Raw genomic sequence first — 14,555 nt, 5'->3', positions numbered from 1 at the left:
CAGGCACACTACAAGCTCACAGGGTAGACACCTTGACTGAACTGATCCCAGCCAAAAGACAGCACACCTCCCTCCATACATAAATTAACCACCTGAAACTTCAGCTGGACTTTAATACAAAGAATAGAAGAGACAAAAATCCAAACTAATAACCTGGCCCCAAGTAGGAACAGTTAGAGATGGTCCCTCGGGTGAATATGGACATTCACTCCTACAACAAAAAGAGAGACAATTAAGACAAAGGCCGTGGATACCATACCTACAAGGGGCTTACTCTAGATCATTCTAGGTTACTCTGGCAAATGAAGGTCGTGCCCTAAAAAGTCCTACATGTTAGAGGAGAAGAAAAATCTCTTCCAACAGATGCACGAAACCCAACATAGGAATCCAAGAAATATGAAAAAATAAGGGAACACAGTGCTTTCTAAAGTTCATAATTCACCAGCAACTAACTCCAAAGATACTGAAATGGATAAAATATAAAAAATTCAAAAGAATGATTATAAAAATGATCAATGAAATTCAAGAGGAAACAGAAAAACAACTGAACGAATGAAGGAAGTCAGTACTGGAAACAAATGAAAAATTCAATAAGGAGACAGATATATTTGAAAAAGAAGCAAACTTCTTGGAAATCAAAGACCCAATAAATCCAATAAAATGTTCAGTTAAAAGTCACTCTAACAGAGCAGACCCTGCTGAAGACAGTTTCTCAGAGATGGAAGACAAAGTGGCCAACACTGAACATTTGGACAGTATTAATATATACTTGAGAGAATATATAAGAACTCTTGGAAAACTTTAAGGGACCAAATTTAAGGATCATTGAAATTGAAGATGGTTGTGAGATGCAGACTCATGGAATGGATAACCTCTTTAGGAAAATAATAACAGAATGATTTCCAAATCTTGAGAATGAGATGAACATCCAGATGCAGAACACATTCAAAATCCCAAATAGACAAGATTGAACAAGAATCTCTTCATGACACATTATAATTAAAATGCCTAACATAGGGAACAAGGATAGAATTTTAAAAGGCTTAAGAGAAAAATATCAGGCCACATTTAGTGGCAAGCCAATCAGAATTGCTTTTGATTTCTCAGCATAAACTGTAAAAGCCAGGAGAGCTTGAAATGATGTGTTCTAAGCTCTGAAAGAAAATAACTGTCAACTAAGATTGCTACATTCAGCAAATTTTTCCTTCAGTGTTAAAGAAGAAATAAACTCCCCCAAGATAAGTAAAAACTAAAAAAAAATCATGATTACTAAACTATAATAGTCACTATAGAAAAGATTTAAAGAAATATTCCACACAGAGGAAATTAAAAACAGATCCCAGAGCTCACAGATGAACAATCTCATTTGAAGAACAGCCAAGCAAATGAGAAACAGGACCAAATCAAACATTAAAAATAAAGCAAAATGGTGGGAATGAATAAACCTCTCTATAAAAAACATTAAATGTAAGTGCTCTCAACTCTCCAATTAAAAGACATAGACTGACAAAATGAAATTTTAAAAAAGATGCAACTATATGTTGTTTGCAAGATACTCATCTTACCGGCCACAGGCTATAAGTGAAAGGATGGAAATTAATATACAATATAAATGGAGACCCCATAGCTACTCATGCTTGTATCAGACAAAACAGAGCTCAAAGCAAAATTAATCAGAAGAGACATAAAAGGGTATTTCATACTAGTAAAGGGAATAATCCAACAATAAAATATAATTACAGTAAATATTTATGCCCCAGATGTTAGTGTATCTAATTACATGAAACAGACACTACTTGAATTAAAAACTCAGACTGCAGTACAATAATACTGGCTGATTTCAACATACCTCTCTCACTAATATAGGTCTACAGACATAAACTCATTAAAAACTCTTTGAACATGAAAATATTGTAAATCCAATGTACTTAGCAGACATATCTTAAATATTTTATCCAACAACAGCTTAAATACACATTGTATTCTTCTTAAGCAGCTTATGGAACCTTCTACAAAACAGACCACATTATAAACCACAAAGCAATTCTTAGCAAATACAAAAAAAGTTGATATAATTCCTTGCATTTTATCAGATCATAATGGAAAAAAAATATTAGAAATCAGAACAAAACCAAAACCAAAACACCAAATTCTACAGAAATTAGCACATTAAGATTGAACAATGTACTTTTGAATGATGAATGGGTATAGAAGAAACCAGGAGAGAAATTTTAAAATTATTAGAATCAAATGAAAATAGTGATACAAGGTACCAGAACTTCTGGAACACTATGAAGGTGGTTCTAAGAGGAAAGTTTATAGCTATGAATGCCTACATGAAAAAATCAGAAAGATCCAAAATATACAAACTGATAATATATCTTAAGACCCTTAAAAGAAGGAAAGAATACACTTCCAAAAACCAGTAGAAGCAATTAATAAGTATTAATTAATATCAGTGCTGAAATCAATGAAATTGAGAAAAAAATACAAAGCATCAATGAAACGAAAGAGTTGGTTCTTTGAAAAGGTAAACAAGATTGATAAATTATTAGCCAAACTAACCTAAAGAAAAAGAGAGAAGACTCAAGTTAATAAAAATAGGGATGAAAAAGGAGAAATCACCATAGATATTTCAGAAATCTGGAGAATAATTAGAGACTATTTTGAAAATGTATACTCAAAAAAATTGGAAAATCTAGAAGAAATGGATACATTTCTGGATACATATGGCCTTCCAAAAGTGAACCAAGAGGACATAGAAAACCTAAACAGACCAATAACAAGCAATGAAATAGAAACCGTAATAAAAAGCCTTCCAACAAAGAAAAGCCAAGGCTCAGATGAATTCTCAGCTGAATTACACCAATCCTTTAAAGAAAAACTAATGCCAAATGCTCCTCAAATTATTCCATAAAATAGAAAGGGATGGAATGCTTCCAAATTTATTCTATGAAACCAGTAACACCCTCATACCAAAACCAGATAAGGACACATCAAGGAAAGAAAACTACAGACCAATATCCCTGACAAACTTAGATGTTGAATTCTTAATAAAACATTAGCAAATCATATTAAAAACATATTAAGAAGATTGTTCATCATGACCAAGTTGTATTCATCCTAGGGATGTGAAGATGGCTTAACATATACAAGTCAATAAATTTAATTCATCATACAAACATAATTAAGAACAAAAATCACTTAGTCATTTCAACAGAACCACAGAAAGCCTTTGGCAAAATTCAGCACCCATGCATGATTAAAAAAAAAATCACCGAAGAAATTAGGCTTAGAAGGAACCTACCTCAACATTATAAAGTTCATGTATGACAATCCAAATTCAACATCATAGTGAATGTGGAAAAACTTAAAAGTCTAGAAAGAGACAAGGAGACCCACTCTTACCATTCCTATTCAATAAGTACTAGAAATTCTTACCATAGAAATTAGGCAAGAAAAGGAAATAAAAGGGATAAAAACCAGAAAGGAAGAAGTCACATTATCCCTGTTTTCACATGATATGGTCCAATACATAAAAGATACAAAAAACTCCACCAATAGATTGCTAGAGAGAATAAACAAATTCAGCAAAGTAGCAGATTGCAAAATCAACATACAAAAACCTGTAGCTTTCTTATATACCAATTAAAAAAGAAAGAAATTGGGAAAACAATCCCAATCAAAATGGCCCCTTTTAAAAATTCCTAGGAATAAACCTAACCCAGGAGTTGAAAGACCTCTACATGGAAGAAAGAAACATGGAAGAAAGAAATTGAAGAAGACCCAGAAGATGGAAAGATCTCCCATGTTCATGGATAGGCAGAATTCATATTGTTAAAATGGCCATCCTCCCCAAAGCAATATATGGATTCAAAGCAAGCCCTCTCAAAATATCAATGACATCCTTCACAGAAGTAGAAAAAAACAAAGTCCTAAATTTCATTTGGAAGAATAAAAGGCCCAGAATAGCCCCAAAATTCTAAGCCCAAAAGAGCAATTCTAAGCAAATTATACTACAGAGTTCAAATAATACTGTGGAGATACAGTAACAAAAACTGTATGGTATTGGTATAAAAACAAACACATAGATCAGTGGTACATGAAAAAATATGGAGAAAAACTCACCCAATATAGTCAACTGGACAAATGTGCCAAAAACACACATTGGAGAAAAGACAGGCTTTTAAACAAAGAGTGCTGGGGAAACCAGTTATCTACATGTCGAAGAAGGAGAATAGACCCTTATCTCTCACCCTGCACAAAAGTCAACTCAAAGTGAATCAGACGCAGGAACTAAATATACCAGACACTATGTAACTCTTAGAAGAAACTGTAGGGTCAACATTCCAACATATAGACACAGGCAACTGCTTTCTCAATAGGACCCTGAAGTTCAGGAAATTATGCCAAGAGTTAATAAATGGGATGGCAACAAATTAAAAAGCTTTTGCACAATAAACAGGATAATTAAGAGCATGAAGAGAGAACCTCAAGCGTGTGAAAAATATCTTTATCAGCTACTTTTCCAACATAAGATTAATATCTAGAATGTATAAAGCAGTCAAAAAAGTTACCATCAAAAAACTCCCCCAATAACCCAATTAACAAATGGACAAATAAACTAGACAGAAGAAATACAAATGACCAACCCATACATGAAAAAAATGTTCAACATCATTAATAATTGGGTAAATGCAAATCAAAACTACACTGAGATTTCATCTCACTCCAATCAGAATGGCAGCCATCAAGAATACAAACAATAATAAATGCTAGAGGATGCAGAAAAAAAGAAATACTTTTACACTGTTGGTGGAATTGCAAATCAGCACAACCACTATGGAAATCAGTATGGAGGCTCCTCAAAAGACTAGGCGTGGAACCACCATATGACCCAGCTGTACCACACGTCAGTAGTTATCCTGAAGAATGAAAGTCATCATTCTATAGGGCCATGCATGCCCATTTTCATAGCAGTGTAATTCACAATAGCTAAACTATGGAACCAGGCTAGGTATTCATCAATGAATGAATGGAAAAAGAAAATGCGGTGTGTACACACACACACACACACACACACAAACATACAATGGAGTTTCGTTCAGTCATAATGAAGAATGAATAATGTCATTTGCAGGAAAATGAATGGGACTTGAGAACCTTATATTAAGGAAATAAGAGAAAGTCAAGGGTCATATGTTTTCTCTTATATGTGGAAGCTAGAGACGAAAAATGGGGAAAAATGTTTGCAGGGTTCATTTTATGAAAATAGGGAGACAAATAGAGTAGAAGAAAAGAACCTGGAGGAGAGAGGAGGGAAGAGAAAGGGGAAATACTCAGGAATGATATTGACCAAATTATATTGTTATATTGTGTGCATGTATGAGTATGTAACAACAAATCCCACCATTATGTACAACTATGATGCACCAATAAAATATGGAATAAATAAAGAAATGATGCAGCATTGCTTTAAATTGTACCTTATGCACTTTATCAAGGATGAAGTATTGCTCTATCCCTCCTTCACCCATTCCTGTAATTGTCCATGTGTCTCATTCTGTTTGTTCATCCATTTATCTGCCCACTGACACTTTATTTGACTTTCTTCTACGTTCCTCTGTTGCCCCTATTATCTGTAAATGGCATTACTACCTACCTACTGCTCAAAGTAGAAACATAGAAATCATTCTTGTGACCTCTTTCTTCCTGCCTGTCCTCATTGATTTTAGATTCTATTTATTTCTTAAATCCATCCACTTGCCCATTTATTCCCACAAGCACCCTGGCCCTGACCCATAATTTATATTTCTTCTGATAAGAATTATTTTTTTCATACTCTATTTCCTTTTCTCCTTCACATGGCATATTATAACTATACCTAAAAAGAATTAATAACTGTTAAATGCCCGTATCCCATTACATGATGATATGGCTCCTCAAGGTCAGGAAATACCTGTCTGATTCATCATTCTATTTCCATAACCCACCAGAGTGCTAAACACACAGTAGGAGTTCAATGAATATCTGTTGGATAAATAAATGAGTTCAAAGATGTTTAACCTTTTCCATTTAAAGCTCACCACCACCTCCAAAAGTAGGCATTTTTATTTCTATTCTATAGATGAGAAAACTAAAACTCAGAGAGACTTAATACTTTATTGAAGGTACTGGAATCCAGGTATTCTAATTCTGTATTTGTAATTTTGCTCAACCCTGAAAAACTAGCAGCTAAAGTTTGGGTGTGTTATGGTTTGTATGTGAGGTGTCTCCCAAGCACTCCTGCTAATGCAGGAATCATTCAGAGGTACAGTGACTGGATTGTGAGAGCTGTGACCTACTCAGTCCATCCTAGTTTGAATGACCTGATGATAACTGTAGGTCATCCATCTCCACTGTAATCAGGGGAGATGGATCACTGGGGGCATGCCCTGGAAGGGTGCATCTTTCCTGTGGCCCCTTCTTCCCTCACAGTCTCTGCTTCTTGACCCCACTGTGAGCTCAGCAGCTTTCCTTCTTGGAGCCGGAGGAATGGAGTCAGACATCTACACATTGAAACACCTGAGCCTGCGAACCCTAAATAAACTTTACCTCCTGTAAGTTGTTCTTACTGGGTATTTTGGTCACAGTGATGAAAAAGCTCACAAAACACATTGGTAGCAAGAAGTGGGGGTCACTGCTGTGGCCAGCTTGACCATGTGTTTCAGGAGCATTTGGAGCTGGCTTGCAGAAGAAAATTTAAGAAGTCTACAGATGCAGGCTGGAAAACATTTAGAATGTTGTAAATGGAATTTAATGGAATTCTGGTGGGAGCTAGGGAGACCAGAAAGGGTATAGGAATGAAGACTGGGCCCACGAAAATTCAGAAAAAAATGAAGACTCTTTGTGAATTGGTCCAGAGGCTGCTCACATTATATTCTGGCAAAGAACTTGTCTATATTTTGCCCGTGTCTTAAGACTTTATTGAGGCTGAATTTAAAAGTGATAAACCGATGAATCTGGCAGAGGAAATTCAAGGCAGCACAGTATTCAGTCAGTAACATGAATATTGCTGGCAGCTTTTAACTGGGTTCACTGTGAGAATCAGGAGCAGAATGCAGAGTTAAAGAATTTTAACAACTTGCAGTTTGACTAGAAACTGCATGGAAGCTGTGATTTTTGAAGAGGTTACAGTCCCTAAAGAGACGCTAAGTGCTTTCCACAGTGACACTAAGACAGATGGCTTGAGGACGTCTCAGGAAATGGCAAGACCACACCCTCTGTAGGTTCAAGGATGTAGACTGGAAAATGTCTTTGAGAAGATAACCATGCCGGCACATGTTATCTCAGTCATGCAGGCACTCAGAGGCCACTACACCTATGATTCCAGGAGGCCCGGGTACTGCATGAGTGGACAGACCATGACGTCGTCTACACGGTGCTGATTCTGCAGGAATGTAGGCTGTTCCAATTAAGGGGTCATGGAGGACTCCACCAAGATTTCAAAGGAAGGCCTTGGAGGCCAGCCAAAGTATAGCAGGATCTTCATCCCTGTGGGCTGCCCCTGAGAGGGCAATGCATGAAACTGTGAAGGTAAAGCCAAAGATGGAATGGAAAGTCCAAGAACTGTGGACCCTCTGCCAAGAAAAGCTGCTGACTGCAGAGAGCCAGGCTAAGAGAGAGGGCACATGGGCTGTAAGCCCCAAGGCCATGGGGCAGGGTTGCAGAGCACTTTGGAGATCACATCTCATCGCCATGTGTTCTGGATGCTGAACATGGAACTAGAGAAACTCATGTTCACCCAATTGGTCTTTGGTCTTGCTTTGACCCAATCCCTTCTTCCTATGCCCATGCAGACATACAGAACAGAATGGGAATGTGTAACCCGTGCCACTGTATTTGATATAGCGTAGAGCGGCTTGGGAAGTTGTTTCATTTTTTATTTTTACATGGGCTCCCAGCCAAAAGTGAGTCTCAGGGAAGACTCTGGACTTGAACTTTTGGATAATGCTAATGTTGTTAAGACTATGGGACTCTTGGAGATGGACAAAATACATTTTGCATTGTGAGGTGGACACGTGCTTTTAAAGCCAGAGTGGAATGTTATAGTTTGTTAGGAGGTGTCCCCCCAAAGCTCCTGTTAATGCAGGAAGTAGTCAGAGGTACAGTGACTGGGTTGTGAGAGCTGTGCCCTTCTCAGTCCATCCTGGTTTGAATGACTGGTGGGCACCTGGAGGCAAGTGGGACATGGCAGAAGGAGGGTCACTGGGGTTTTGCCCTGGAAGGGTGCAGCTCCCCTGTGGCCCCTTCTCCCTACAATCACTCTGCTTCCCGACCTTTCCATAAGCTGAGAAGCTTCCTTCTTCCAGGCCCTTCCATTATATTGGGCTACCTCACCTTGAACCCAGAGCAATGGAGTTGGCCATTTATGGGCTGAGACCTCTGAGACCATGAACCCCAAATCAACTTTCCCTTCTCTAAGTTGCTCTAGTTGGATATTTTGGTCACAGTGACACAAAAACTAACTAAAACAGAGTGCTTATAGGGTTAGGTATCCTGCCACATTACAAAGCAAAAGTAACAAAAGCTTCCATTTTCTCTGTTTTGATTGTTGGTAGAATGAAACTCTTAGCTCTCAGTCACTCATGGGACATCAGGCACTGTGTTAGGCACTTCCTTAGACCTCAGGCAGGGAAAGAGTCAACTCTTTCCTCTCCAATACACATTCCCCCCTTCTCCATAGAAAAAGAGTTTACAGATTAGCACATAAAACTGTATACCCCAACTTTCCCACCAGCTAGGTGTGACCACGTGACTGGGTTCTAATCAATAGTCTGTACGCATCACATTCAAGAGGCTTCTCCTTGGTTTCGTCTTCTATTCTTTCCCCTGGAACATGGATGTTGCCAACCATCTTTTCAACCTTCCCTTTGTGAAAGAATCCTTTCTGCAGATCCTCAGCCCCTCTTTCCACACTGTCAATGCCAGCACCGTCCATCTCTTCCCAACTGCAGAACTCACTGATTGACAGCTCTGAGATTGGTGCCTCTTTTTCCTTACAATGCTGAAGGGTTGAGATGTCACTGAGGCTGGGCCTTCCTGGGACAGGAACTATGAGTGTGACTTGAAAGCGAGATTTTGCTTTTTATCTCTCAGCGATGCTCTTCAATAAAATGTGTGTGCAGCCGGCCCCGTACAAAGGGAGACTTTTCACATGGTTTGTGAGTTTTATCACAAATCCTCCACAAATGGTGGTGTCGGCCAATTCCAGACACCAGGACAGGCCCAGCTCCAGTATGTGTGGGACCCGAGGAAAAAACAGCAAATGGGGATCTAGGTGTCATATGCCTGACATTTTAAATTGAAAAATAGAGCCAGCAAACATTTAAATAAAACATGTATGCCCTTCTTCCTTCACAAGTACAACTTCACAATGACTTCAAAGACTCAGAGTTTAGACTCAGGATCCCTGGTGTTCCACCCAGAATATGGCGGCCCAGGGATCCCCAACTCCAGTTCTCAGTCATTACCCATGTTCCTCCACCATCTTTCTCCCTCCCTGCTTTTCGTCCGGTACCACTGAGGGTTCCTGTGCAAGTCTGTGAATGGCCCCGACCACAGGGCCAAGTTTCATCTCCCCACCCCCCAACAGTTGTCCCTTGACCACCTCTTAGGGGATGGGCCAAGGAATTGGTCATGTGCCTCAGATTCTACATCTGAGAAATTGGGATAATTAGAGTAGCTACCTTCCAGGGTAACTGTGAGGATTTAATGGAATAAGACACTTATTAGAATAGTCCCTGGCACACGCTAGGCTCCAAAGTGTGTAACCCAGGCCCTGAAGCAGAATTCCCAACAATAAAGAACTATTGAAAGCTTAGTCAGTGCAGATAGGTCCAGGTCCATGCAGACAGGAGCCACAAATAAACAAAACACAATCTTTTTTTTTTTTTTTTTTGGTACCAAGGATTGAACCCAGGGATACTTTGCCACTAAGACCATATCCCCAGCCTTCTTTGCCCTTTTTGTTTTTTATTTTGAGACAGGGTCTCATTAAGTTGCTTAGGGCCTTGCTGAGTTTGAACTTGCAATCCTCCCGCCTCAGCCTCCTGAGCCACTGGGATTACAGGTATGCGCCCTCCATGCCAGGCTACAAAACACACAGCTAGTCAATGACACAGGCAGCAACCCCAGCCCCCATATGACCCCAGCTATAAGACAGATTTGTGATTCTTTCCACTTTGACGTGACCCATAAGTGCAAAGAGTGAAGGATGATGACATATGAATAGGTGGCATTGTATATAAGGACTTGAGCCCCTTAACATCCTCCTCCTATTTAAGCCTCATGTCTGCCCTGGGAGGTGATGGGCAGGGATCACTCTCCAGGTTCCAGATGGAGAAGCCCCAGTTCAACGCCTCATAACCTCCGAGTACGTTGGGATTTTCAGAACTTGGTCCAGGGTCCTTCCTGATCTGGATCCTGTGGATGAGAGGGTCCACTCCCATCCATCAGCTGATCTGCGCCTGCTTCATAGACATACCCAACTTCTGTGATCCCCTGAATGACTCTGCCACTCTTACACCTCTGAGCCTTTGCATGAGCTTAGGATACTACGTCTTCTTTCTTGTGGCCTCTTTCTTGTGGCCCAGATCCCCCTGGGTACAGTGGTGTTTTCCTTGGCAGTATCCTCTCCTGCCCCAGCTGGCTGGGCTGAGCATCCTGCTCAGCTTCTTCAGCATGTTGAACCCACAGCCATTATAACCCTTATCATTCAGCCGTGTAATTATACATCCCTTGCCATCTCCTGTCTCCAAACACCTGTGAGCTTCTGGAAAACAGAAACTGATTCAGTGCTTACTGTGTGCCCAGTATCAGGCACAACATGCGGGGTACAGGCACATGCTGACCAAATGTCTGTTGACTGGGTAAATGCATAATATAAACCTTCACGTCCACAGAGCCCACAGAGCGTCCCTTCCTTGAGATACTCTACTGCCACCTACTGGTATGTCATTGTAACATGTTTACAAATCAACACTGATTATGATGGGGGGGGGGTCGTTGTACAGTGTCCAACCTGCCCAACCAGCAGCCCTGAACTTGATTCTCACCTGGAACTCAGAGCACTTCGCATTACACCAATACCACCCAGGAAGCTCTGGCCCTGATAAGCCTCAACTTCCTGGGAGAAATGCTTGTTTTGTGCATCCCTGGAATGTTTACGGCAGAGCCTGGCAGACGGACTCAGGCTGAGGTGAGGGTCAGGCGGTCCATTGCCCTGCTTGGCTGGGAGTCAGAAGTCTGTCTCCTGATGGGCCACACAGACTGCTGCCTCCTTGCCGGAGGCTCATTCAGGCTTGAGCTGCCTCCGAACACTTCTGTCTGGCAGAGGGGAGGGGAGGGATGGTCTGGAATTCTAGATGCCTTTGGGGGCTGGGTAATTGACTGGCTGTTTGACCTCAGGCAAATAGATGGACCCGCTGTGCTCAAGGGCTCTGTCTCCTCCTAGCTGCCCCCTCCTCATGCCCTAAGAGGTTCATTCTCAAAACAAGCTCCCTGAACACCTCGGCCAATCAATCATGGCTGTGGCCTTGTGAAGGGGCTGGGGAGCTCTGAATTCCACAAGGCTTCTATCTCTGTGGGTGGTCTCATATTTTACTGCCACATCAGAAGCCCCAGGAAGGAGAATATTATAAAACCAGTGTTGCTTAGGGTGGGAAATCCCTCATTGGGGGCGGCGGACTGTGGTGTGTGGGAGAGATTTATGAGCAGCAGCATGGTATTCTTTCACAGCAGCAGAGGGGACCAAAGGAAGAGAATTATCACAAACAGGATCCACCTGGGTCCAAGCAGGGGTCTCCCAGCCAATGTGTCCTGTGTGCGGAGACAATGTGGCAGGGCCCTGGCGATGCCCTTTGAAGGAAGGAGAGGTCAGGGATGTCCTGTCTCGGACTCAGCTGTCTTCCCATAGGTCATCCCCATTGGAAAAGGGTGGGGAGACAGTGATCTCGCTCCACAAAGAGATTCTGCTCTTTCACATGCCATTTGTCAGTTGCTCATTGTGACCTGGACAGAGGCAGGGGAGAAGATGGGCAGTAGACCATGCCGGAGGCTGCATGGCACACTCTCAGGACTTTCTGGGTTAGCAAGACAAGGAGGGTCATCTGGTAGACCAGATGTGTGGGGGTGTGGCCAACACGGGCCTCTCAACACAGAGGGACCCCAGATCTGATCCTAGCTCCCTCTTTCCTCCTAAGATTGGCTCTTGTTCCTGGCTCCTTCCCACTGCCAGATGGAGAGAACCCTCCAAGGATGCACAGCCCCTCCATTGTCCATGCAATTAGGGGGTGCCAGTGAGCCAGGAAGGGAGAGCACCCCTGGGGTGGTGAGGCTCCTGGGACCAGCCCAGGGATCTGTGGGGGACAGGAAATTAGATCCACTAGGGCACTAGGGCCCTGAGCCACAGGAAGTGACCCAGGCAGGCCCCACCCTCTTGTCCTTGGGCAGCAATGGAGAGGGAGATTTTTGTAGGTTGCATCTGGTCAAAATTCACATAACTTAATACCCATCATTTAATCCCATTATGGAACCTCATATGGACCCGGTTCACTGCCAGGCACTGTGAGAGGGAAGGCAGATGTGGTCCCTGCCCTTGTGGAGTGTGCATATTTGTGGACTAAAAGTTAACAGGTAAAAGGAAACTAGTAATGAATAGGACGCACAGGCCAAGGGGACTGAGGCTAAGATGTGGGCAGCAGGGGAGACGGGGCTTCTGCTGGTCAGAGAAGCCTCATAACTCACATGAGGCTTCAGAGTCTAAGAAACCCAGCACCAAGACCTCACACGCCCAGCTCTGGGGCTTCCTCCCTCACGGGGGAGACACAAAAGGACCATCACCACACACTGCATTTACGCACAGATCCTGCTCATCGCACAGAAGGGGCACCCAGGCCAGCCTGAGGGTTGGGGACAGCTTTCCTGATGAGGTGGCCCAGCTTATCCATCAATCCCTCCACGATGTGGAATCTGTTCTTTGCCAGGAACTAAGCTACAAAGTTGGGGACAGAGAGACTGGCTGTGTCTGTGCACGTGGGCAATGGACTCAGGAGGAGGTAAGTGAGCCGGGCAGGTGCCGGGCCCTCAGGGGAGAGATGCACTTCCTTCATGGTTTTGCATTTCCCCAAATGTGCAAGAAAAATGATCATCAGCACGGAGCATGGGCGCCCTCTGATTTTGGACTATCCTCTGCTTCCTGTAGAATGGGAATAAAAAGATCTAAAGTTGTCAAGAGATTCAGTGAGGACATGCAGGTGGGGGAGCTGCCCAGAATATCCCAGCAAGTGAGCTGCCCGCCAGAGGGTTGCTGGGGTGCAACTTCGCCCTCCCAGGTGAAGAAAGGGGTGGGCACTGCTGGCCTTGGGGACAGCCAGCTCCTGTCCAGCTCTGCCATTTATTTCCTTGTGCTTCCTCAAGCAAACTTCAACCTTCTGAGTCCCGGTTTCCTCATCTATTAAAACAAGGACATTAGCACGTCTGCCACAAGGGCTCCATGAGTGATGACCCTGGCACACGGCAGGGGTTGGACTAACACTCTCTTTTTCCTCCTGTCCTTCACCAGGGTGGGAGGAGGACCAAGTTCAGTTGGGTGTGTCCCCGGGGAAATAACAGGTCATTTTCTCTAAGAGGGGGGAAGTGGCAGGATCTATGTGTGTCTAGCATGACGGCAGCCTGTCCGGCCCAGCGCAGACCTTTACGGTAAACAAAGTCTCAGCCACCCCTCCTTGTGTCTTCAGTGGAAAGGCTACAATATTATCTCCAGTCTCTACTCCCTCCCCTCTAAAGACACACCCTGCCAGGCCCTTCATTTCATTCACCAAATCACTCCTTCAGCATCGACTAAGGGCCTCCCCACCTGAAAAAATATCCACAGATGGGGGACAGCACACTGAAAGGGAATTCATATCAAGATGCAGTTCACTCTTATCTGATTATTTCGGTCAGTTTTTGCATCACGGGGAACCACATAACCGACAAGAAGGACTTAGAGGAGGAAAAGTATATTTGGAGTGCACAGTTTTAGATGTCTTACTCCATAGATCTGGGTCCAAGGTGAGGCAGCCTGCCGTGGGGGAAGGGCCCAGAGGAGGGGGGGGGGAGAGAACGCACACTGAGGAAGGGGTGAAAGGGAAGATGCACCCTTCCAGGGCACGCCCCCAGTGACCCATCTCCTCTAGCCACGCCCCACCTGCCTATAGTCATGCCCAGTCCATTCCAACTAGGGTGGACTGATTAGGTCACAGCTGTCACCATTCAGTTCACCTTTGAATATTCCTGCATTAACACAGGAGCTTTGATGAGACACATCACACCCAAACCATTTTCTGATCATTCAGAAAATAGGTATCAGTGACATAAGGAAGATGAATAAAAGGACTATGGAAATGTTGGGTGTCTGATCTAGTTAAGGTGAAAAGAGCAGAAAAAGAAGGCCAAGAACATTTATTATCCATTCATTTATCTACCCACCCATTTATCTGTTCATCCTTCCATGGATCCACCCATCTCACCCT

General features: G+C 42.8%; 1 protein-coding gene and 1 long non-coding RNA gene across 4 annotated transcripts in view; one reads left to right on the top strand and one right to left on the bottom strand.

Moving 5' to 3' along the window:
* Positions 1–14,413, top strand: part of LOC125616626 — a 70,339-nt gene extending 55,926 nt beyond the window's left edge. The window contains exon 3 of the long non-coding RNA XR_007347348.1: positions 13,026–14,413. This is a non-coding gene — a long non-coding RNA (uncharacterized LOC125616626). The remainder of the gene's footprint in view (positions 1–13,025) is intronic.
* The window catches only part of Syn3 (synapsin III), a 444,971-nt gene that overhangs the window by 372,042 nt on the left and 58,374 nt on the right, over positions 1–14,555 (bottom strand). The window lies entirely within an intron of this gene.

Source organism: Marmota marmota, unplaced genomic scaffold (genome assembly GCF_001458135.2).
Source record: "Marmota marmota marmota unplaced genomic scaffold, marMar, whole genome shotgun sequence".
Taxonomy (NCBI): Eukaryota; Metazoa; Chordata; class Mammalia; order Rodentia; family Sciuridae; genus Marmota; species Marmota marmota.
This window is presented reverse-complemented; position numbering and strand designations above follow the sequence as displayed.